The 23,846-nt window shown below is 38.1% G+C and overlaps 1 long non-coding RNA gene across 5 annotated transcripts in view; it reads left to right on the top strand.

Moving 5' to 3' along the window:
* LOC125961833 (uncharacterized) overlaps positions 1 to 23,846 on the top strand; it is a 155,390-nt gene that overhangs the window by 106,513 nt on the left and 25,031 nt on the right. For 4 of the 5 annotated variants that reach the window (XR_007472895.1, XR_007472896.1, XR_007472898.1 and 1 more), the window contains exons 2-4: positions 6,512 to 6,638; positions 16,710 to 16,763; positions 19,558 to 19,663. This is a non-coding gene — a long non-coding RNA (uncharacterized LOC125961833). The remainder of the gene's footprint in view (positions 1 to 6,511; positions 6,639 to 16,709; positions 16,764 to 19,557; positions 19,664 to 23,846) is intronic. The other variant, XR_007472897.1, reaches the window with a different exon arrangement.

The raw sequence follows: 23,846 nt of genomic DNA, 5'->3' as shown, positions 1-23,846 counted from the left end.
AAATTCTTTCAGAGTTACTTAGTATTTTCTTTAATATCAGTATCAAGGAAGGCAAAGCAAATTTACATATTTATTAGGAAATACAGGCACATAATCATAAAACAAGAAAATACAACATTTTTGTAGACTTTATTTTTTAGAAGTGTTTTAATTTTACAGAAAAATTGAGAAGATAGTATAAAGTGTTTCTATATACCCTATACCCATTTCCCTCTATGATGATCAACTTATATTAGTATGTTACATTGTTACAATCAATGAACAAATATTGATACATTATTGTTTACTATAGTCCATACATTAGTCCAGTTCCTTAGTTTTCACCTAATGTCCTTTTTCTATTCCAGGATTTCATCCAAAACATCATATTGCATTTAGTTGCCATGTTTTCTTAGGCTCCTCTTGGGTTTGATAGCTTCTCAGATTTTCCTTGCATGACCTTGGCAATTTTGAATAGTTAGGTTTGTGTAGGATGCCCACTACTAGAATTTGTTTGATGCCTTTTTCATGATAATATTGGGATTATGTGTTTTGGGGAGGAAGACCACAAGAGTAGAAGGGTTATTTTGTCAGATCACATCAAGTGTACAAAGTATCAATATGCATTATGAATGCTGAGGTCGACCTTGATCACCAGGCTGAGGTAGTGTTTTTCAGGTTTCTCCATTGTAAAATGACTGTTTTCCCTTCTCCATATTGTACTTTTTGGAAGGAAGTCAATATGCTCAGCCCACAACTAAGGAATAGAGAGTTATGCTTAAGATGGAGTACTACATAAACTATTTGGAATTCTTTTGCACTGGAGATTTATCTATTCTCCCGCATTTATTTATGTATCCAATTATTTATTTATATCAGAAGAACTCATGGATTTTTATTTCATACTTTGGGTTATAATCTAATTCTACATTAGTTACTTTGTTCCTCAAATTGCTCTAGTCCTGACCCTTGTGAACTCTTTTCAGTTCAGTGGCTCGTGTGCCACTCTGAGGTATCCCCATCCTATATATTTTTTTGGAACTTCCTAACTTTCTGACACTATAAGATGGTCTTGTATATAAATCTTGTATATTTACTGCCCCAGTCCTAGAATCAGCTATTTCTTCAAGGATAACTAGGTCTTTTCAGTGGAGAACAGTATTAGACAGCAGGATCTGGGTGTGGGGTGTGCTAATTGCTGCCCGGATGTCATTGCTTCTAGGTCTTCTCAGCTGACAGAGCAAAGAGATAGTATGTGTGTACATTACCCATGTATATGCACATATCTATAAGTATCTCTCTACATAACCATGTGTATTAAGGTAATATGAAGCAATATTAAGCTAAACATGAATGTATATTGATGTTTCCAACTTTAATCTGTTACCACATAGATCATCTTAGCCTCATCTCTTGCTTATCTTTAACTTTCAACTCCAGCAAAACACTTGACTTTTAGAAGTATGAAAATCAAATTGTAGCTACTTTGGGAAGCCACATCATCTAGCAGAATAATTCTTAAAGGGCAAGGTGTATATCATCAAATTTTAATTTACAGTCAGCAGTGCTTTGTAACATCAGTAGGCCTCCAGACCTCTGCTTCCAAGAAGATGAAGTAGCCCATTTCTCCCCGGTTCTTCCACTTAAAACTAAAACCCTGAACATAACAACAAACAAACATAGGAAGACACTGAAAGGTGGAAATGAGAAGGCAGACTTAACTAGGGACTTTGGGACTTGAGGAATAACATGGTGATGAGTCCCCTGTGTTTCCTGTTGCTTCCCATACATCCTGGAGAGGGTATTACAGGAACCCCCAATCAATAACCACCAACAGAACAACAGACAAGAAAGCTTCAAAAAAGAAAACACAAAACCCCCGTTCCCCCTAGCCAAGGTATGAGGAAAGGGGTTGCCAAAGACAGAAAACCATTTGGGCAATAATATACACACTACTCGAGCCAAGTGCCAGTGGAATATTGCACCCGTCCCCTATGTCCTGTGGTTTCAGTTGGGCCAAGCTAGGATTTGATCTTCCACACTACCCCACTCCTGCCCTCCAGAAGAGGCAGCGCTCTGATTCGCCACCAGGGCTGTTTCAGTGTGGTGCAATGGTGAGCTGAGCCTCCACCCCTTTGCCTTAGCAAAGAGACTTTCAAAGGTGGTGCCTGACAGGCTAGTTAACACTGGGCTGCCCTCACACAGTCGTGGGGTCCAATGGTGGGACTTAGCCTCTGTCTCTCCCCGACATCAATAAGAATAGGATGTTACAGGTTGGAGGGAGTAGGCACCCCACTAACCCCCAACACATGGTGTCAGTGAGACCCAATGGGGTGCTGAATCCCCATAACCGTCCTGAGGCAGTAAGACAGAATGAGATGGCACAAGCAGGGCTAGTTGGCAGTTCTCTTCCTCTTACCCTGGTGTCGTGGGGCCAGCAGGTAGCTGACCCTCTACCCACATCCGGCATCAACAAGAAAGAATGAAGTGGGAGGAAGGACAGCAAACACTTCACTTCTCCCCTCCCCTGGTGTCAAGAAATGTACTGGGGAGAAGAACTTCCACTCCTACTAAAAGGCAACACAATGATATTAATGTTCCCACTTTTGGGGGGAAGGTGTCAGAAGGGCCAATAGGATAGCTGAACTTCTACTTGATCTGTCTTCAGTGAGGCAATGTAAGTGCCCACTTTTGCTGGGGTATTGACAGTAGGGCCCAATGGAAATCTGTATGTAACCCCTCAGTCCTCATACTACACCTCCAGTAGGATGACTTCCTTCTAAAAAGTAATAATAAATTAAATGGGATGCAGAGTCATATAATAACTCACAATGTTTAGAATACAATTGAAATATACTCATGGCACCAAGAACCGGGAAGTCACAGAATAAATGAGAAAAGACAATAAACCTACACCAGCACTGAGATAAAACATCTATTGAAATTATCAGACAAGGATTTTAAATAAGCTGTCACATAAATGCTTCAATTAGCAATTATGTGTTCCTTGACAGAAATGGGAAAAATAGAAAATGTAAGCAAAGAACTAGAAGTTATAAGAATAAAAACAAATGAGAACAGTAGAACTGAAAAATACAACAATCAAAAAACTTTGCTCAAGAGTAGAGTGGAGATTACAAAGCATAGAATCATGAACTTAGAAGAGATCAATAAAATGTCCCAAATGTACAGAGAAAAATAGACTGAGAGGTAGAGATGGGAGAAAAAACAGGATCTCAAGAACCTGTAAACAGTAACAAAAGCACTAACATTCATATCATCAAAGTTCCAGAATGAAAGAAGAGAGCAAGTAGGACTGACAAAGTATTCAAAGAAATAATGACTAAAAAGTTCCCAATATTTTAGAAGACATAAGCACAAATTCAAGAATCTGAGCAAACCCAAAGAGGAATAACACAAAGGTATCCTTGTCAAGACGCGTCATAATTAAACTTCTGAAAAGTAGAGACAAAAAAAATCTCGAAAGTGCACAGGCAGAAACAATGCATCACTTATTGAGAAACCAATTCCAATGACAGCATATTTCTTGTCTAAAACTATGGAGTCAGAAGCATTGACATAACATTTTTCAAGTACTAAAAGAAAAGAACTCTCAGCCACAAATTCACACTTTTTATATCCACTTTCTTGTTTGACTTATATTAATGGACTACTAACTCATCTTTCTATATCCGGGCCTGCCATCACACTTCTCCAAAAATCGAGTCACTGTATTTCCAGAGTGATCTTTCTGAAAAAGAAACAAATTTTTCTTATAAAAATACCTGATTGTGTTATGAAACTTTTCTCTCTTCTAAGTTACCAGGTAAAATCCTTCAATGGATTCCCATCTTTCTTGGAGTAAAATCTCCCATCCAAACTCTCTTTGTCCTTTCGGGCTGCTGTAAGATTATCCTGCAGGTTGGGTGGCTCATAAACAACAGGAATTTTTTTTCTCACGGTTCCGGAGGTTGCAAGTTCAAGAATAGGGTGCCAGTATGGTCAGATGAGGGCCCTCTTCTGAATCACAGACTTCTCATTGTATCCTCACATGGCAGAAGAGCTTAGGGAGCTCTGTGGGGTCTCTTTAATAAGAGCACTAATACCAAAATCATTTCCAAAAGACCCCACCTACTAATACTATCAGCTACGGAAATTAAGATTTCAACGTATGAATTTGGAGGGGAACACAAAGACTAGACCATAGCACTCACTATACATACATGGACCATGCATGATCTGGCTTCTACCACCCTCTCCATTGTCTTCTTTTCTTACAATCCAGTGAGCATTTCCTTTTTTTTTTCTTTTTTTTTTTGTGGTACGCGGGCCTCTCACTGTTGTGGCCTCTCCCGTTGCGGAGCACAGGCTCCGGACGCGCAGGCTCAGCAGCCATGGCTCACGGGGCCTAGCTGCTCCGCGGCATGTGGGATCTTCCCGGACCAGGGCACGAACCCGTGTCCCCTGCATCGGCAGGTTTACTCTCAACCACTGGGCCACCAGGTAAGCCCCAGTGAGCATTTCTTATACTGATTATGAATGGAACTCCTTTCTGCACTGATCCTTAACCATTCATTTTCTGGCAACCATGAATTTATCTTCTCTTTTCCTCAAAAATTCACCCTTCATTCATATTACATATCCATTTCAATTGCCTTCTACAGGAAGCCCTACTGATATCGCCCATATACTACTGTCCACAGCATGAATTAAGGTCTTACCGTGTCTTCCTATAGCACTCTGTAATAATTTTTACAGTAACCATGGATTTTCTTATTTGAGTGTCACAATACATTGAATTCTAGGTGGCACGATAATGATTTTAGTAACAGTAACACTGGTGCCTAGTTTAACCCATAACATACTTCAGGTGTTCAATAAATGTTTGTTGAATGAATGAATGTTTGAATGAATGAATGGTCAATTTGAACTCTTAATCATGTTACTTTTCAAAAATCCGTTACAAGATACCCACAGTTTTCCAGAAGATTAGGGACTTAGGATCTTAAACTTGATTTAATAGAGGAAATTTTTACTCATACATCATGCTTAAATACCTCAAAGTAAAACCATAAACCCAGGAATTTAAGGTTATCCATTTGGACTTTCAAGCCAATAATTAATATCTCCTGCCCTGACTGTATTAGATGGTTTCAATGCTCCACTCATATCTCCCCAGCACTCATCATTCCAGTATATGCTGATAGGATCATGCTGCCACCTGCAATTATCCACCTTAGGGCAGGCCAGAAGTGTGCAGGAGTTAATGTATCTGGGTGTAGCTTTCAACCAAGGACAGAGGGGACTGGAAGATAAGTACTTCAAGTTTCTCACCGATTCTTGGGATAACTCTGAGACATGTTCTGTAGAGTTTCACAGAACTCCCCTGAAGTACTGGCAGCAGTTCCCTGCAGGAGTAATTTATTCAGTAATGCACCTCTGTTGGCTTCCTTCCATGCCTCCATATTCAGTTCCCACTCCACTTCTGAGTTTTCTGGAAGCACCTCCCAGATGAACAGTTTGCATTCAAATTATTTCCTCAGGTTCTGCTTCTAGGGGAATTCAATTGATAGCCTCCTAACGACCCAGTGCTCCTTACAGAGCCGTCACTGGTACAAGTACCAAGGCACGGCACATTACGTATCACTCCTCCTAAATCCTAATATTTTTAAACAGATAGGAAAGAGCATGACCTTGAAGAGAAAAAGAGTTTATATGAGGATGGCCAATGGATAAAGGGAAGGAGAGACAGTGCCATTTGCTTTCCATTAATGATAGTGTGTAATTTATGGGCAGATGGTCTAACAGGTGTGACTATAATTTGAGGAGCCTGCTCCCTTGGTTACAGAAGACTGCTATTGTTATTATTATGGAACCACAACCTCATGACTTTATTGTTTCACTTGATGTAGCCTTTTCCTTTACCCTTAAATCTTCCTACATCACTGAATTGCAGCCAATAGATTTATTTTCTCCCTATGGCTCCATCACAAAAAAAGACACACATGTGCGTGCACGCGCACACACACACACACACACACACACACACACACACAGAGTTTTGTGTATGCCAGTGCTAGAAAAGACAAGCTCATGGTGCATGTATGCAATGGATATTGTACATTACAGGTCTCTGTGAAATAGTCTTCTGCAGGTTCCTATGTTTATTTTATGAATAATTAACTTTAGTAAAGTTAATTTCCTGAAGATCTTGATGAAGACTGAAGAAAGGAAGTAAATTGTAAAGAAAAAGACTTAGAAACTTGCCCTTTTTGCCCTCTCTTTGTGTCTTAATGAACAAAGGATAACTGGGCCTTTTTTGAAGTCTTTGCTTGAGTTGAAGACACAAAATGCAACCTGTACTCTTATCATAATATGTTCAGTTTATGAGCACACAAACTTATAAACCGTGAATTTCCCTAAAGTTATTATACCATTTAGAAGATGTTTGCTTGGACATTTACTTAAAACCAAACAATTGAGGTCTATGTGTCCAAATAATTTCCTTCTCTCTTGCTTGTCACCATTTCAGTTTCCTGAGTTTCTGGGAAGGCCTGGTTTCCCCAAAGGAATGATTTCTGGTAGAAGTCTGAAGGTCTGACCCAAGAAAAAAACTCCAGTATAGCCAATGACTTGAGGACAAGAAGGTTTCCAATCAGGTAGGAACATTTAATCTCATACATTACAATCATCTTAAGTAAGGTGTGCTGATAGCTGGATATGGTTTAACTGCTTGGAAAAAGATGCATATATATTATATAACCTACCCCACAAGGAAGCTGTTCTCAATTCCCTTAGAGGGTGTGGTGTTTCTCAGAGAGTGCCTTGGGGGAAAATGAATGCAATAACAGTATGATGCTTCTTTTTTTTCATTTTTAGCGCATTGTTGCCAAGTACACTTGGTGATCTTGGTGTTTGTGGTTTAATCCCAGGAGGTTAGACATGTGGAACAGCACATTAACCCTCTTTAGTATTTTCTCCCAAGACAAATCATTTTTATACGTTGTCTCCATGGTCTTCTAGTTGCTTATCAAAATTAAGCATCAAGTCTTCTAAGTGAGCAATAGCCCCAGTCAGTGTGAGGAAATCAGCTTGGTTCTTATTGGGGCACAGCTTCTTGGTCTTGGCACAAAGTGAGTTCACATAGGGAGTTAGAAGGAGGAGAATGGGGCATGCGAAAGGGGAGTTCTGTGTTCTCATTTACCTATGCATGTTGAAACTCCACTAACAGCTTTATTTTCATTAGCAATTTGTGATAAAATCTTAGGGTAGGGCTTCCCTGGTGGCGCAGTGGTTGAGAGTCTGCCTGCCGATGCAGGGGACATGGGTTACTGCCACGGTCCAGGAAGATCCCACATGCCGTGCAGCGGCTAGGCCCGTGAGCTGTGGCCGCTGGGCCTGTGCGTCCAGAGCCTGTGCTCCACAATGGGAGAGACCACAGAAGTGAGAGGCCCGCGTAACGCAAAAAAAAAAATGAAAAAAAAACATGCAGTAAAGATATGGAGACAGATAAACCAAATTAATATGGTGAGTATACATTTTATATTATTCTGTCATAAGTATTTCATGTTTTATATATTGTCACATCCTTTTTTATTATTTTTTATTTAAGTATAGATGATTACATTAATTTCAGGTGTACAACATAGAGATTCAATATTTTATAGATTATACTCCATTTAAAGTTATTACAAAATAATAGCTATATTTTCCTGTGCTGTACAATATATCCTTGATGCACATTTACTTTATATGTAGTAGTTTGTAGCTCTTAAATCCATACCTTTATCTTTCCCCTCCCTCCTTCCTTCTCCCCACTGGTATCTACTAGTTTATCTATATCTGTGAATACGTTTCTATTTTCTTTTATACATATTCATTTGTTTTATTTTTTAGAGTCCACATATAAGTGTCAACATACAGTATTTGTCTCTCTCTGTCTGATTTATTTTACTAAGCATAATACCCTCTAGGTCCATTAACATTGTTGCAAATGGCAGAATTACATTCTGTTTTCATGACTGAGTAGTATTCCATTTTATACATACACCACATCTTCTTTATCCACTCATCAGTTGATGGACACTTATTTTGCTTTCATATCTTAACTATTGTAAATAATGCTGTCATGAACTTTGGGATGCATGTATCTTTTTGAATTAGTATTTTTTTTTCTTCAGATATATATCCAGCAGTTGAATTGCTGGATCATATGTACTTCCATTTTTAGTTTTTTGTGGACCTCCATACTGTTTTCCATAGTGGCTGCACCAGTTTACATTCCCACCAACAGTGTAAGAGGGTTCCCTTTTCTCCACATCCTCACCAACATTTGTTGTTTGTAGACTTTTTGATGATTAGCTGTTGGGACAAGTGTGAAGTAATATCTCATTGTGAGGGCATGTTTTAAGTCAAATAAATGCTTGGGATGATTTGGGTTTGTATTATTCAGTTTGTTGTCATAACAAAATACTACATCCTAGGAGACTTAAAAAACATGAATTTAATTTCTCACACTTCTTGAGGCTGAAAGTCTGAGATCATGGTGCCAGTATGGTTGGGTTCTGGTGATGACCATCTTCCTGGCTTACAGATAACCAAATTCTCACAGTGTGTCCTCACACTGTGGAAGCTCTGTGCCTGTCCAATTTCTAGAAGAGCATTAATCCTATCATGGGGGCTCCATCCTTATGACTTCATATAGAGCTAATTACCTTCCAAAGACCCTACCATTTAATACCATCGTGTTGGAGGTTAGTGCTTCAACATATGAATTCGGGGGGGATACAAACATTCTTTCCTTAACAGATTTATTTTATTGCAAAATCCAAAAAGCTTTTCATTTGAAATTGAACACCACTTATAGCACTACATGTAAATTATTCCTAGAAATCATTATGTCAGTATTGTCCAAAATGAACCTATATAAAATTATCTGTGGTGCTTCATTAAAATGCAGGTTCACAGATGCAAAATCCATGTTTTTACAAGCTCTTACTCACATTAATATTGGGCAACTATTGCTTTATTTATTTATTTTAAAGGATTTCTTCATCTTTTTTTAATTTGAATTTTTGAATTTTATTTTTTTATACAGCAGCTTTTAATTATTTATCTATTTTATACATATTAGTGTATATATGTCAATCCCAGTCTCCCAGTTCATCCCACCCACCCTCCTTGGTGTCCTTACATTTTATTCTCTACATATATGGCTCTACTTCTGCCTTGCAGACTGGTTCATCTGTACTATTTTCTAGATTCCACATATATGTGTTAATATTCAATATTTGTTTTTCTCTTTCTGGCTTACTTCACCCTGTCTGACAGTCTCTAGGTCCATCCACATCCCTACAAATGACCCAATTTCATTGCTTTTTATGACTAGTAATATTCCATTGTACCACATCTTCTTTATCCATTCATCTGTTGATGGGCATTTACATTGCTTCCATGACCTGGCTATTGTAAACCGTGCTGCCAGGAACATTGGGGTGCATGTGTCTTTTTGAATTATAGTTTTCTCTAGGTAAACACCCAGTAGTGGGATTGCTGGGTCATATGATAGATCTATTTTTAGTTTTTTAAGGAACCTCCATACTGTTTTCCATAGTGGCTGTATCAACTTACATTCCCATTAACAGTGTACAAGGGTTCCCTTTTCTCCACACGCTCTCCAGCATTTATTGTTTGTAGATTTTTTTATGATGGCCATTCTGACTGGTGTGCGGTGATTGCTCATTGTAGTCTTGATCTGCATTTCTCTAATAATTAGTGATGTTGAGCAGCTTTTCATGTGCCTCTTGGCCATCAGTATGTCTTCTTTGCAGAAATGTCTATTTAGGTCTTCTGCCCATTTTGGGATTGGATTGTTTCTTTTTTTTAATATTGAGCTGCATGAGTTGTTTATATATTTTGGAGAATAATCCTTTGTCCATTGATTCATTTGCAGATATTTCTCCCATTCTGTGGGTTGTCTTTTTGTCTTCTTTACAGTTTCCTTTACTGTGCAAAAGCTTTTAAGTTTCATTAGGTCCCATTTGTTTATTTTTTGTTTTAATTTCCATTACTCTACGAGGTAGGACAAAAAAGATCTTGCTGTGATTTATGTCAAAGAGTGCTCTGCCTATGTTTTCTTCTAAGAGTTTTATAGTATCCAGTCTTACATTTAGGTCTTTTAACCATTTTCAGTTTATTTTTGTGTACGGTGTTAGGGAGTGTTCTAATTTCATCCTTTTACATGTAGCTGCTGTTCAGTTATCCCAGCACCACTTATTGAAGAGACTGTCTTTTCTCCATTGTATATCCTTGCCTCCTTTGTCATAGATTAGTTGACCACACGTGCGTGGGTTTATCTCTTGGCTTTCTATCCTGTTCCACTGATCTATATTTATGTTTTTGTGCCAGTACCATACTGTCTTGATTACTCTAGCTTTGTAGTATAGTCTGAAGTCAGCCAGCCTGATTCCTCCAGCTCCGTTTTTTCCCTCAAGATTGCTTTGGCTATTCGGGGTCTTTTGTGTCTCCATACAAATTTTAAGATTTATTGTTCTAGTTCTTTGAAAACTGCCGTTGGTAATTTGATAGGGATTGCATTGAATCTGTAGATTGCTTTGGGTAGTATAGTCATTTTCACAATATTGATTCTTCCAATCTGAGAACATGGTATATCTCTCCATCTGTTTGTGTCATCGTTGATTTCTTTCATCAGTGTCTTATAGTTTTCTGAGCACAGGTCTTTTACCTTCTTAGGTAGGTTTATTCCTAGGTATTTTATTCTTTTTGTTGCAATAGTGAATGGAATTGCTCCTTAATTTCTCTTTTTGTTCTTTCATTGTTAGTGTGCAGGAATACAAGAGATTTCTGTGCATTAATTTTGTATCCTGCTACTTTACCAAATTCATTGATTAGCTCTATTAGTTTTCTGGTGGCATCTTTAGGATTATCTATGTATAGTATCATGTCACCTGCAAACAGTGACACTTTTACTTCTTGCCAAATTTGTATTCCTTTTATTTGTTTTTCTTCTCTGATGGCTCTGGCTAGGACTTCCAAAACTATGTTGAATAATAGTGGCAAGAGTGGTCATCCTTGTCTTGTTCCTGATCTTAGAGGAAATGTTTTCAGTTTTTCACCGTTGAGAATGATGTTTGCTGTGGGTTTGTTATATATGGCCTTTATTATGTTGAGGTAGGTTCCCTCTATGCCCACTTTCCAGAGAGTTTTTCATCATAAATTGGTGTTGAATTTTGTCAAAAGCTTTTTCTGCATCTATTGAGATGATCATATGGTTTTTATTCTTCAACTTGTTAACATGGTATATCACATTGGTTGATTTGCATATTTTGAATAATTCTTGTATCCCTTGGATAAATCCCACTCCCACTTGATCATGGTGTATGATCCTTTTAATGTGTTGTTTGATTCTGTTTGCTAGTATATTGTTGAGGATTTTTGCATCTATGTTCATCAGTGATATTGGTCTGTAATTTTCTTTTTCTGTAGTATGTTTGTCTGGTTTTGGTATCAGGTTGATGGTGGCCTCGTAGAATGAGTTTGGGAGTGCTTCTTCCTCTGCAAGTTTTTGGAAGAGTTTGAGAAATATAGGTGTTAGCTCTTCTCTAAATGTTGGGTAGAATTCACCTGTGAAGCCATCTGGTCGTGGACTTTGGTTTGTTGGAAGATTTTTAGTCACATTTTCAATTTCAGCACTTGTGTTTGGTCTGTTCATGTTTTCTATTTCTTCCTGGTTCAGTCTTGGAAGGTTATACCTTTCTAAGAATTTGTCTATTTCTTCCAGGTTGTCCTTGGCATAAAATTGCTTGTAGTAGTCTCTTATGATGTTTTGTATTTCTGCAGTGTCCATTGTAACTTTTCCTTTTTCATTTCTAATTTCATTGATTTGGGTCCTCTCCCTCTTTTTCTTGATGCATCTGGCTAAAGGTTTATCAATTTTGTTTGTCCTCTCAAAGAACCAGCTTTTTGTTTTATTATCTTTGCTATTGTTTTCTCTGTTTCTATTGCATTTATTTCTTCAGTTCCTTTTGATGTAAGTTTAGGTTTTTTATTTGAGATTTTTCTTGTTCCTTGAGGTAGGATTGTATTGCTACAAACTTCCCTCTTAGAACTGTTTTTGCTGCATCCTCTAGGTTTTAGATCATCATGTTTTTGTTGTGATTTGTCTCTAGGTATTTTTTGATTTCCTCTTTGATTTTTTCAGTTATTTCTTGGTTATTTAGTAACATATTGTTTAGCCTCCAAGTGTTTGTGTTTTTTTACTTTTTTCCCCTGTTATTTATTTCTAATCTCATAGTGTTTTGATCAGAAAAGATGCTTGATATGATTGCAATTTTCTTAAATTTACTGAGGCTTGATTTGTGACCCAAGATGTAATCTATCCCGGAGAATGTTCCATGTACACTTGAGAAGAATTTAATCTGCTGTTTTGGGATGGAATGTCCTATAAATATCAATTAAATCTTTCTGATCTATTGTGTCATTTAAAGCTTGTGTTTCTTTATTAATTTTCTGTCTGGAAGATCTGTCCATTCCTGTAAGTGAAATGTTAAAGTCACCCACTATTATTGTGTTACTGTCGATTTCCTCTTTTATGGCTGTTAGCATTTGCCTTATGTATTGACCTGCTTCTATGTTAGGTGCATATATATTTATAATTGTAATATCTTCTTCTTGGATTGATCCCTTGATCATTACATAGTGTCCTTCCTTATCTCTTGTAACATTCTTTATTTTAAAGTCTGTTTTGTCTGATATGAGTATTGCTACTCCAGGTTTCTTTTGATTTCCATTTGCATGAAATATCTTTCTCCATCCCCTCACTTTCAGTCTGTATGTGTCCTTAGGTCTTAAATGGGTCTCTTGTAGACAGCATATATATGGGTCTTGTTTTTGTATCCATTCAGCGAGACTGTGTCTTTTGGTTGGAGCATTTAATCCATTCACATTTAAGGTAATTATTGATACGTATGTTCCTATTACAATTTTCTTAATTGTTTTTGGTTTGCTTTTGTAGGTCCTTTTTTTCTGTGTGTTTCCCACTTAGAGAAGTTCCTTTAGCATTTGTTGTAGGGCTGGTTTGGTGGTGCTGAATTTTCTTAGCTTTTGCTTGTGTGTAAAGTTTTTGATTTCTCCATCGAATCTGAATGAGATCCTTGCTGGTAGAGTAATCTTGGTTGTAGGTTCTTCCCTTTCATCACTTTAAATATATCATGCCATTCCCTTCTAGATTCTAGAGTCTCTGCTGAGAAATCAGCTGTTAACCTTATGGAAGTTCCCTTGTATGTTATTTGTTGTTTTTCTCTTGTTACTTTTAATAACTTTCCTTTGTCTTTAATTTTTGTCAGTTTGATTACTGTGTGTCTCAGCATGTTTCTCCTTGGGTTTATCCTGCCTGGGACTCTCTTCACTTCCTGTATTTGGATAGTTATTTCCTTTCCCATGTTAGGGTATTTTTTGACTATAATCTCTTCAAATATTTTCTCGGGTCCTTTCTCTCTCTTCTCCTTCTGGGACCCCTATAATGAGAATGTTGGTACGTTTAATGTTGTCCCAGTGGTCTCTTAGGCTGTCTTAATTTCTTTTCATTGTTTTTTCTTTATTCTGTTCCATTGCTGTGAATTCCACCATTCTGTGTTCCAGGTCACTTATCCATGCCTCTGACTCAGTTATTCTGCTATTGATTCCTTCTAGTGTATTTTTCATTTCAGTTATTGTATTGTCCATCTGTTTTTTTGTTCTTTAATTATTCTAGGTGTTTGTACTTTAATTCTTCTAGGTCTTTTTTCAACAATTCTTACATCTTCTTGATCTTTGCCTCCATTCTTTTTGAGGTCCTGGATCATCTTCACTATCGTTATTCTGAAATCTTTTTCTGGAAGTTGCCTAGCTCCACTTCATTTAGTTGTTTTTCTCGGGTTTCATTTTGTTCCTTCATCTGGTACTTAGTTCTCTGCCTTTTCATTTTGTCTGTCTTTCTGTGAGTGTGGTTTTCGTTCCACAGGCTGAAAGATTGTAGTTCTTCTTGCTTCTGGTGTCTGCCCTCTGGTGGATAAGGCTATCTAAGAGGCTTGTGGAAGTTTCCTGTTGTGAGAGACTGGTGGTGGGTATAGCTGGTTGTTCCTCTGATGGGCAGGGCTCAGTAAAACTTTAATCTGCTTGTCTGCTGTTGGATCGGGCTGAGTTCCCTCCCTGTTGGGTTTCTGGCTTCAGGTGACCTAGTGCTGGAGGCTACACGCTCTTTGGTTGGGCTAATGGTGGACTCCGGGAGGGCTCATGCCAAGGAGTACTTCCCAGAACTTCTGCTGCCAGTGTCCTTGTCCCCGTGGTGAGCCACAGCCACCCCTGCCTCTGCAGGAAACCCTCCAACACTAGCAAGTAGGTCTGGTTCAGTCTCCTATAGGGTCACTACTCCTTCCCCCTGGGTCCTGATGCACACACTACTTTGTGTGTGCCCTCCAAGAGTGGAGCCACTGTTTCTCTCAGTCCTGTTGAAGTCTGCAATCAAATCCCTCTAGACTTCAAAGTCTGATATTTTGGGAACTCCTCCTCCCATTGCCAGACCCCCAGTTTGGGAAGCCTCACATGGGGCTCAGAACCCTCATTCCAGTGGGTTGACTTCTGTGGTATAATTGTTCTCCAGTTTGTGAGTCACTCACCCAGCAGTTATGGGATTTGATTTTATTGTCATTGTGCCCATCCTACCGTCTCACTGCAGCTTCTCCTTTGTCTTTGGATGTGGGGTGTCTTTTTTGGTGAGTTCCAGTGTCTTCCTGTTGATGACTGTTCAGCATTTAGTTGTGATTTTGGTGCTCTTGCAAGAGGGAGTGAGTGCATGTCCTTCTACTCCACCATCTGGAACCAATCTGGGCAACTATTGCTTTAATTGTTAAAAAAGAAAAATTCAGCAATCAAAAGACAACATAATGGAAATACATTGAAAATGCATATTTATTTAATAAAGAAGTAATTATATAATTATTTGAACATTCAAATTGTTACATACTTAATGTGAAGGTATTAATAACAATATAGTACTGACTACATTTTTAAGGCATCCAATAAGCCACTGTTGTTTAGTTTTATTATTGCATCTTAACTACAAGGTGAGTAATAATAGTATTCTCAATGTTAATATGTGGAAATTGAGATTTATATGAATTAACTCACCTAGATAACAAATAGAAGATCAAGCACATGAATTCATGATGATATAGATCTGATTCTATTTCATATGCTTGGAACCAGATGGACAAGAAAGTGATTGAAGTTATTTTGAGATCTCAAAAAAAAGTTTTGCATAATTAATTAAGTTATCCTTATTATTTATATGCATTTTTATATTTCATTGTAACGTATTACCATCACCCAAGACACAACTTCAAATTTGCAACCTTGAAATATGGTCTTTTGGTGACTGGTGCCAATATTTTGAAATTTAGCATCTTGAGAATCTGTGGGAGAGTAATGACTTTAATTTTCCATAGAATCAACAGATTTCTTTGGTCAACCAACATAAATACTGAAATTTGCAAATTTCTTGTAGGCTAGATCTAGCATATATTTTCTTCTCATTCGAGAAATACAAAGAGGAAGTGACTGAAATTTTTGCTTTTATAAATTCTGCCTATGGTATGCAGAAATTCTATGTGGCAATAGTAGTTTCAGTTGTGACCTCCCATGCTTTGATATTTTAGACTGGAGTATATCTTTTGGAGCCTCGGTTAGAAATCTGAAACCCTCATTATTTCTGCATTTGTTAAACTATGTCTTTTGTTCCACTTGCAGACCAAGTAGTTGGCTTTGATAAAACTTGATCTACATTCAGAGATCTGCTCTGATCTTGGCTTTCTAAATGGTTCATCCTGGGGCACCCTAGAATGTTTGAGAAGATACTTTTAACCGGCTTCTTTTTTTTTCCTTTTAGCTTGGCTGTTTTCATTTATATACCTGAAACTTTTGAAGTTTACATTTGCTCTAAGACTGAAAAAGTTTTGAAAAGCTTTGTATTCATGTATTTGGCATGATTTTCATGAATTAATGCTCTTATTTCAAATGTATAATTTTATTTAATAATTTCTTATATATATAGAGAGAGATCTAGATAAATCTATATCTGCATATATGTGTGTCCATGTCTTATAAAGAGAATTTGCTGTCTTAAAACAGAAATACTGGGTATGTTTTACCTATGTTTACTCACAATGTTTTGTCAAGATCAGAATTTAAAAGTGATACTTCTGTATCTGTTCTCTTTGAAAATATGTTCATTGAGGGATGTAGCCTGAGGGCATCTTGAAAACACAGTTTATTTTAGGATTCCACATATAAGCAATTCATGGAACTAAAAAATAAACTATAGTGTTATTTTTGTATTCTCAAGCCACTTTCTGCATCTCAACTTTTAATTTATTGGCATTCATGAGATTAAATTAGTGATGCTAAATCATGCCTTAAACACACATACACACACACACACACACACACACACACACTATATTTACATCATTCTTCTGTGTCTTTATATCTACTATGCATTCCACTAAAGCACCTAGAGGATAAAAATTGAAATTACTTTTCCTAAATTGTCTATCCAGCTTGCATTCTACTTTCCCAACTCTTTTGGACATTTTCAATATTTTTCAGATTCCCACCAGTACCTTGAACCCAATATGTGTCAAGTGAAATTCTTCTCTTTCTCTCTCTTTTTTAAGTGTGATCCCAGAAGTCTCACCAAGAGATGGTGTTGATTCTTCTCAGTGCAAGAGGTAAGTTGATTTCCCATGGAGTTCTCCTGTATAAATCAATATTAGGGTCTACTTGGCACCTTTTGAATTTCCTTCTTTGGTTTTGGTAACAGGAACCTACCTGAATACAATTTACTTAGACTTACATGTAGAGGTGTTTATGAAAATAGACCAGTCAGATCTCATGCTCTGAGGAACATAACTGTCCAATGATACTAGTTGCTGCCCCTGTGGATTCACCACTGCACTAACACTGAGACCATATATTCTATGTCCTGTTCCTAGCCAATGACCGAGCACAGAGGAAGTCCTAAGGTGGACCCATTTCAGTGAAAAGCAGGGCTCTTCCAAGACACAACTTTGTCTTGAGAGCACTCAGCTACCCAACCCCAGCATTCTTCAAATTGTACTGTAATCTGCGACATGTCCTACAATAACCTTCATTCCAATCACCATTTTCTTACACGAGATTGATATTTATATCATAAGCTGAAGATTCTTTCCCCTTTCTTCTGCTGCCCCTCCATCCCACTTTCATCTCTAATCCCATATTGACTTCAGCATCTTGGAGAACCCACACTAATGTAAATGGAAAATAGAATAGTTCAAGAAAACTGGTGGTAAAGTGAGGATTTGAGATTGATTCACTATCTACTGTGCTGGTGAAAAGTACATCATTCTGACTAGTTTTGGGGCATAGACAGTTCCAAACACAAGATGATTACCCACTAACTAAATATTTCCCTGTTTAAGATGCAGGGAAATAAACTTGTGGAGGGAAATATCCTTGAAGTTGTAAGTGATTCTGGCGTTTGTAAGATATGGTGGGAACTATGACTATAAATAGAGCAGAGTTGTTTGTTACTGCTAATCTGTATTGACTCTTTGTGGAGGGATAATGAGAAACAAAGGGCAATTAGCAAGCAGTTAGAGACCTCTTTAGTAACTTACAAAACAGCCCTTACCTCCAACAGTAAAGGCTGAGCAGTATACCAAAGATCTGTCAGAGTGGAGATCAAGAGATATTTGAATACCCTGACAAGGCAGATCTTAACACCTTTGAACCTGAAAGTAGGGATGGAACTTCTGGAGGAATGTCTGAGAATATGACTCTGCAGACTCCTGAACACTATGAGTTTAAAGAGATGTCCCACATTTTTTCATCCAAAGCTAGCACTTCTCCTTTTGGAAGACGTTGCAAAAGCTTGTCTACCATAAGGGACTTGTGACCTTTCAGTAGCTTCCAATACCACTTTTGCTGGCCCACAAGCTGAGGACTACTTTAAATCTCAGCATAACTTGGCTAAGGATGTACAAGGTCTGATAAAAGAGAAAAGAGATTACATATTGGAGAAATTGCAAAAATAGCTAGTGAGTACAAGAAGGAGTCAAGGAAGCAACCCTGGAATTGGATTTTAATGGTGTTGATCAAGGAGTCTGGAGTTTAAGACTGGCTAAGTCATGACCCATTGACTTGGAAACACAATTTCTGGCTTTAGAATGGCTTTCTAAAGACATGGATAAATCACCACCTTGGAGGCAAACTCTGAATGGACAGAATGCTGTCCTTCCAGATGTAGTGTTTGCACTAAATCAGAGCACATGCTTTATATGGCACCATGTCCCCAGTAGTTCCAGGAAAATTGGGACGATCAGTAGGTGTACAGAAAAGTCACCATAATGGTAGGAGTAATCAATCTTGATCAGTAAGAGGGATTAGGGCTGTTTTTACAATATGCAGTCAAGGAGGAAACCATATGGAACACAGGTGACATACTTGAACACCCCTTGATACTCCCTGGACCCATGGTAATAGTGTCCAAACATACTCTGAAGACTTGGCCTAAGAGCTGTCTAATTGACAAGAGCTCAGAACCTCAGAAATGAAAGTTTGAGTCACCTTGTCAAGATGAAGTGATGGTGCGAAACAAGGCTTTGTGAATAGTTCCATTTTTCTGCAGTGTCACAGCTTTCCAAGCAAAGATTACTAGAAATCTGTGTAAAGCAGGGGTCTCCAACCCCCGGGCCATGGACTGGTATTGGTCCGCAGCTGTTAGGAACCAGGCCTCACAGCAGGAGCGAAGCTTCATCTGCTCTTCCCATCTCCCCATCTCCCCATCGCTCGCATTACTGCCTGACCCCCCCCCCCCCATGCGTGGAAAAATGGTCCTCCACGAAACCGGTCCCTAGTGCCAAAAAGGTTGGGGATCACTGGAAGGATAATTGGATGGTAAACAGGCTTTGGGAATTACAGATTATGCATTGCTCAAGTGCCATTTGCTTGCATTCTAATGTAATAAATCTGGACTCCACTTTTTTATCTCCCCCAGAGCAGAGCCATTTGATTACAGTTAGAAGCAGCATAAAGGGGACTTGTTTATGCTGTACAGTCCAAGTCTCTCATCTCTTTCTCTCTCTCTCTCAGTTGCTCCACCTCTCAGAGAGGAGGAACATCAGAAGTGTCAGCCACCCTACATAAGCTCCAAGTCTCATCCTTTCAAAGTTCCTTTCCTGTAGTGCAACTTCTGCACATTCAGATGATCTCTGGTCCATTTTATCAGGTCAGTTGTATTTAGAACTGGTACTGGAGAAAGGGCAAGGATGAGTACCAGTTGTAGCCCTGAGACCACTTGCAAAGAGAGGGACTGTTATTCATCTCACTAACCTTCCGCTTTTAAGGTTCTCTTTGGGAAGATAAGCCCATAGGAACCATGGTGGAGCTGAGCCACCAAGCATCATGGAGAAATGGATATATGTAGCACAGGGATGGACTGGGGTAACCTTAGAAACATGACACTCAGATCTCCTATTACAGGGATCATGATTGACTGATGGCTCCAGTTACTGTTACCAGCACAGGACAGAGCCTGGTGTGGCCAAGAAAGCGGGCCATTCCTGTGAATACAAGACTGCCCCAACAGGTGAGTTTGGCTCTAGGATGCCCCATTGGCTTTGCCAAACCTTTCTTGGAACTGCAATGTAGTCTGAGACTCTTCTTATTCATTCTACCTTCCTTTCCTCTGTCCTTCCATGGATATCAGATCTACATCATGTTTTGAAGGTTCTCCTTTCTTTCTCAAGCTCCTAGGTGTTAACAGATCTCTTGCAAGTCTGATCCCTTCTTACCATCTGCTTTCCACAAATGCAAAATTACTCAGAGTATAAATTTATGGAGCAGCTCCAGGGAATCCAACATGATCTTCTCTTATGCACCTGATGGCACTCAGGAAACATTTCTTAAACACTTTCTGAGTGAACATTTGTGGGAGTGTGCATGAGGCCAAAGATTAGCAGCCATCATTTATTGCTCTTGCTACATTACTATATTTTCATCTTTTGTACTAAGTAAATGTAGCCAGCCTGTATGGACAGAGGCAAGAAAAAGAAGGACTCTTTATTTTAACAGTGAGTGAAGATAGCAGTTGACTCTATAGATGGATGCTGAGAGTTGTATTCTATAAAGGAAAGAAGATTGACCCGTGTGGGCAATCATTTGTCACTTAGTAGCATAATGCAGAAACATTTCCCTATAAATAAATGTACACATAAGTGTAGTATTGTCAATCAATCTGGTTTTTTCTTGTTTTTAGAAAGCATAAGGGATTTTCCCTCTGATTTGGTTGAGAAGAAAAGGAAAACGAAAGAAGGCAAAATAAAAACCCCAAACAGTTACTAAGCAGTTTGCAGTGACTGTTTAATATTACTATGGAACAAATTATTTGGGGGGAGCTTGTAATCTACTCTGGGAATTTGTTCATAGATACATAACATACTCATGTATCTCATGCTGCTGTTTACACTGAGTAAGCTATTGATTAGAACCTCCAAAATTCTCTCAAGTTTGGATACTCATTGGTGTCACATGGGGAGTTTTAAAAATACCCATGCCTCAACCACACCTCTAGAGACTCTGCCTCAATTTCTCTGGATGAGTCTAGGCATTAGTATTTTTAAAACTTTCTTGGATGTTTCTAAAATGCAATTAGGATTAAAACAATTGGTAACATGTAAAAGAGAGAGAGAGAGAGAGGGAGAGAGAGAGAAAGAGAGAGAGAGAGAGAAACTGAATATTCCATCCATTTTCTAGATCAGTGGAAAGTTGTATATTCACCTGAACTGTTTGCAGAGGTGACAGTAGCAATTATGTTGCACTAGGAAGGGTTCAGAGGCATTTCCTTGTCATGTTATTTCTTCATCGACTAGTTCACGTTACACTTTATCTCAGTCTAAAGACCCATGCCATCTCCTTTAATTGACTACATTCAAAGCCTCAGTGTTGGTCTCACTGTAACTCTGTCAGGGTCTTTCAGCCTAGATTACTCATGGTTACAGGCTTTAAAAATTATGGCTTTTATTCATATCCTTTGAAACCATATTCTTAAGTGGTTAGTAATTTTATTTATACTTTTTTAAACTTCTCTTTTTCAATGAAAGAAGTATCGCATTGTGTGTCAAAAGAAATTTATGGAAATAAACCTGACCAAATAGTAAGTCAATGCTCTGGATTAGACCGCAGGGCCCATTCTGCTACTAACTCACTGAGGCATGAGGCTAGGGTATGGCTTTGATGCCCTTCACGGCCTCTTTGGATTAATCCTTAGCCTTAATGCCTTAAGACTCAGTGAGGTGCAACATACCAATTCCCACATGTCCCGTTTCCCTTAGTGATGGGTTAGTTTTTGATTCATCATTTCTGCAAGTATCGTGTCAAATGGGTCGATAAAACATCAATGTTAGGACAGTTCATGTCCCGGTGGTCAGCTAGTGCCCACATGCTGAGAATTAAGTGGCGAATCACTACACAAATGTCCCAAGACATAAGAATTAGGCTGTATCGACAGGTTTCTCAGATGAAGCAAAACAATAATTTCTCACCTGCTACATTCCATTGCTGGATTGCTCAGTCATTGCATAGAGACTTCTGCTAACAATTAATACAGTCATAAAAAAGGGAAAATAACAGGGGGAAACATGCACACAAACTGAAAGCAGATATCTGCATGCTGTTGTCCCACAAGTTTAGATCAACCCCACGTCTGCCTGGAAACTTGTAAATAGCATTCATAAGTGATGTTATCATATAAAGTGTGGTGGGGAAATCACAATGGTGCCTATTTGTACATTCTGGAATTAATATCTATGTGCAGATAAGAGAACAATTAAAATACACGAAACAAATGTACACAGGGGAAGGTAAGAACTGAACATGATCCAAATATGTCATACTGTGGAAACCTTAGGGAAATAAAGTTTTTTGGGATACTGGCAGACAGCATAGCTGCTGGAACCAGGATTTTGAAGTCTTGCAGCTTGGAAATAATGCTTTCAGTTAATAAGGGTGTGTGGGTGGAATTAAACACACCACTCCCACTACTGTAGTCAGAATTATGTGCCTCATTTCCATGCACGGTCCTGAAAATAATTCTTGCAACTTCTTTTACGAGAATACTTTTGAACAAACCATGGTAGCATCAAATGATATCAAGATAAAACTTCTGTTGCTACGTGCTCATCCTCTTACATTATAAATAGGTTTAGATATACACACAGGCATCAGGAACACTCCAGTGTGTTCCAAGAGAACAGACTTTAGCCAAGTGAATCAATTTTAATTTTAGACCCAATGAACATCCTTTGAAGACTGCCGAGGTTATTAAAAGGCAACAATACTACAACAAGCGGTGTTTTCACAAACTAGTGTTTCCTGGTTTTAGGAATGTGTTGTGCAACAATGTAGATACAAGGCCAGATATAGTCTAAGTGATTTAAATCTTTTGTTTATGTATTTCACAATATAGGGCAGCAGACTTAGGTGTGTGTGTGGGGGACAAGTCTCACATTTGAGGCACAATTAAATGCACATGTAGTTTTTTTTTTTAACATCTTTATTGGAGTATAATTGCTTTACATTGTGGTATTAGTTTCTGCTGCATAACAAAGTGGATCAGCGATGTGTATATTTATATCCCCATATCCCCTCCTTCTTGCTTCTCCCTCCCACACTCCCTATCCCACCCCTCTAGGTGGTCACAAAGCGCCTAGCTGATCTCCCTGTGCTATGCGGCTGCTTCCCACTAGCTATCTATTTTACATTTGGTAGTGCATGTATGTAAATGCCACTCTCTCACTTCATCCCAGCTTACCCTTCCCCCTCCCCGCGTCCTCAAGTCCATTCTCTACGTCTGTGTCTTCTTCCTGTCCTGCCCCTAGGTTTTTCAGAACCTTTTTTTTTTTTTAGATTCCATATATATGTTAGCATACGGTATTTGTTTTTCTCTTTCTGACCTACTTCACTCTGTGCACTATTCAGTGTACTTTGATTTATAACAGAGTAGATTTCAAAATCAAAAAGTTTATATTATCAAATGTGTGTGTTTCTGTGTGTGTGTGTGTTGGAGAAAAGGGAGCTCAGGTTTGTTTTAAGAAGTCTGGTATTTCTTCACAAATAAATTCCAGTGAAATTAAATCACATGATAAGTTTTATAGATAGTTTTAAAAGAAAATAAAAAAAATTAAACACAAGGCAATTTCTAGACACAGTTTCCAAATACCCAAAGACATGCATTTTCTTTTGAGAGAGATAAACCAAATGGATTAAGCTCATTGAATAGTGTAAGGACAAAAGTTTCTGTCACAAATTGCTTTAAAACAATACTTTCCCATGTTCACTTAACTTTGTAAAATTGTTAATAAGTAAATAAGAATAGTACCACTCTCAGTAGTGAAAAGACATTTTTAGATGCCCCTTGGTAAGGGGCGCCATCAGAAAAACTAACAAGAAGAAAAAAATAAAACCAAATATATTACCCCTATAATAAATCATTTTCTTCTGTGATCTTCGTTCTGTAGCAACTGATGATTAATAATAAATTGTTTTGTATGCCATCATGAGAAATACAACTTTCTCACATTCTAACAAGTCTTATTTGACTTAAAATGGAAATTTTATTATACTGGCATGTGGTATGGCCTTCAACAGACCATTAGTAGAGCTGTATTTGTAATTTAAAAATATTTCTGTTAGTAATGGAAGGGCCATAAATATTTGTTTTCAGTCAAGAAAGAGGGCAGTTAGTCACCATAAGAGAAAGAATGACACATTGA

Source organism: Orcinus orca, chromosome 17 (genome assembly GCF_937001465.1).
Source record: "Orcinus orca chromosome 17, mOrcOrc1.1, whole genome shotgun sequence".
Classification (NCBI taxonomy): Eukaryota; Metazoa; Chordata; class Mammalia; order Artiodactyla; family Delphinidae; genus Orcinus; species Orcinus orca.
Note: the sequence above shows the minus strand (reverse complement) of the source record. Positions and strands in the feature narration are given on the sequence as shown.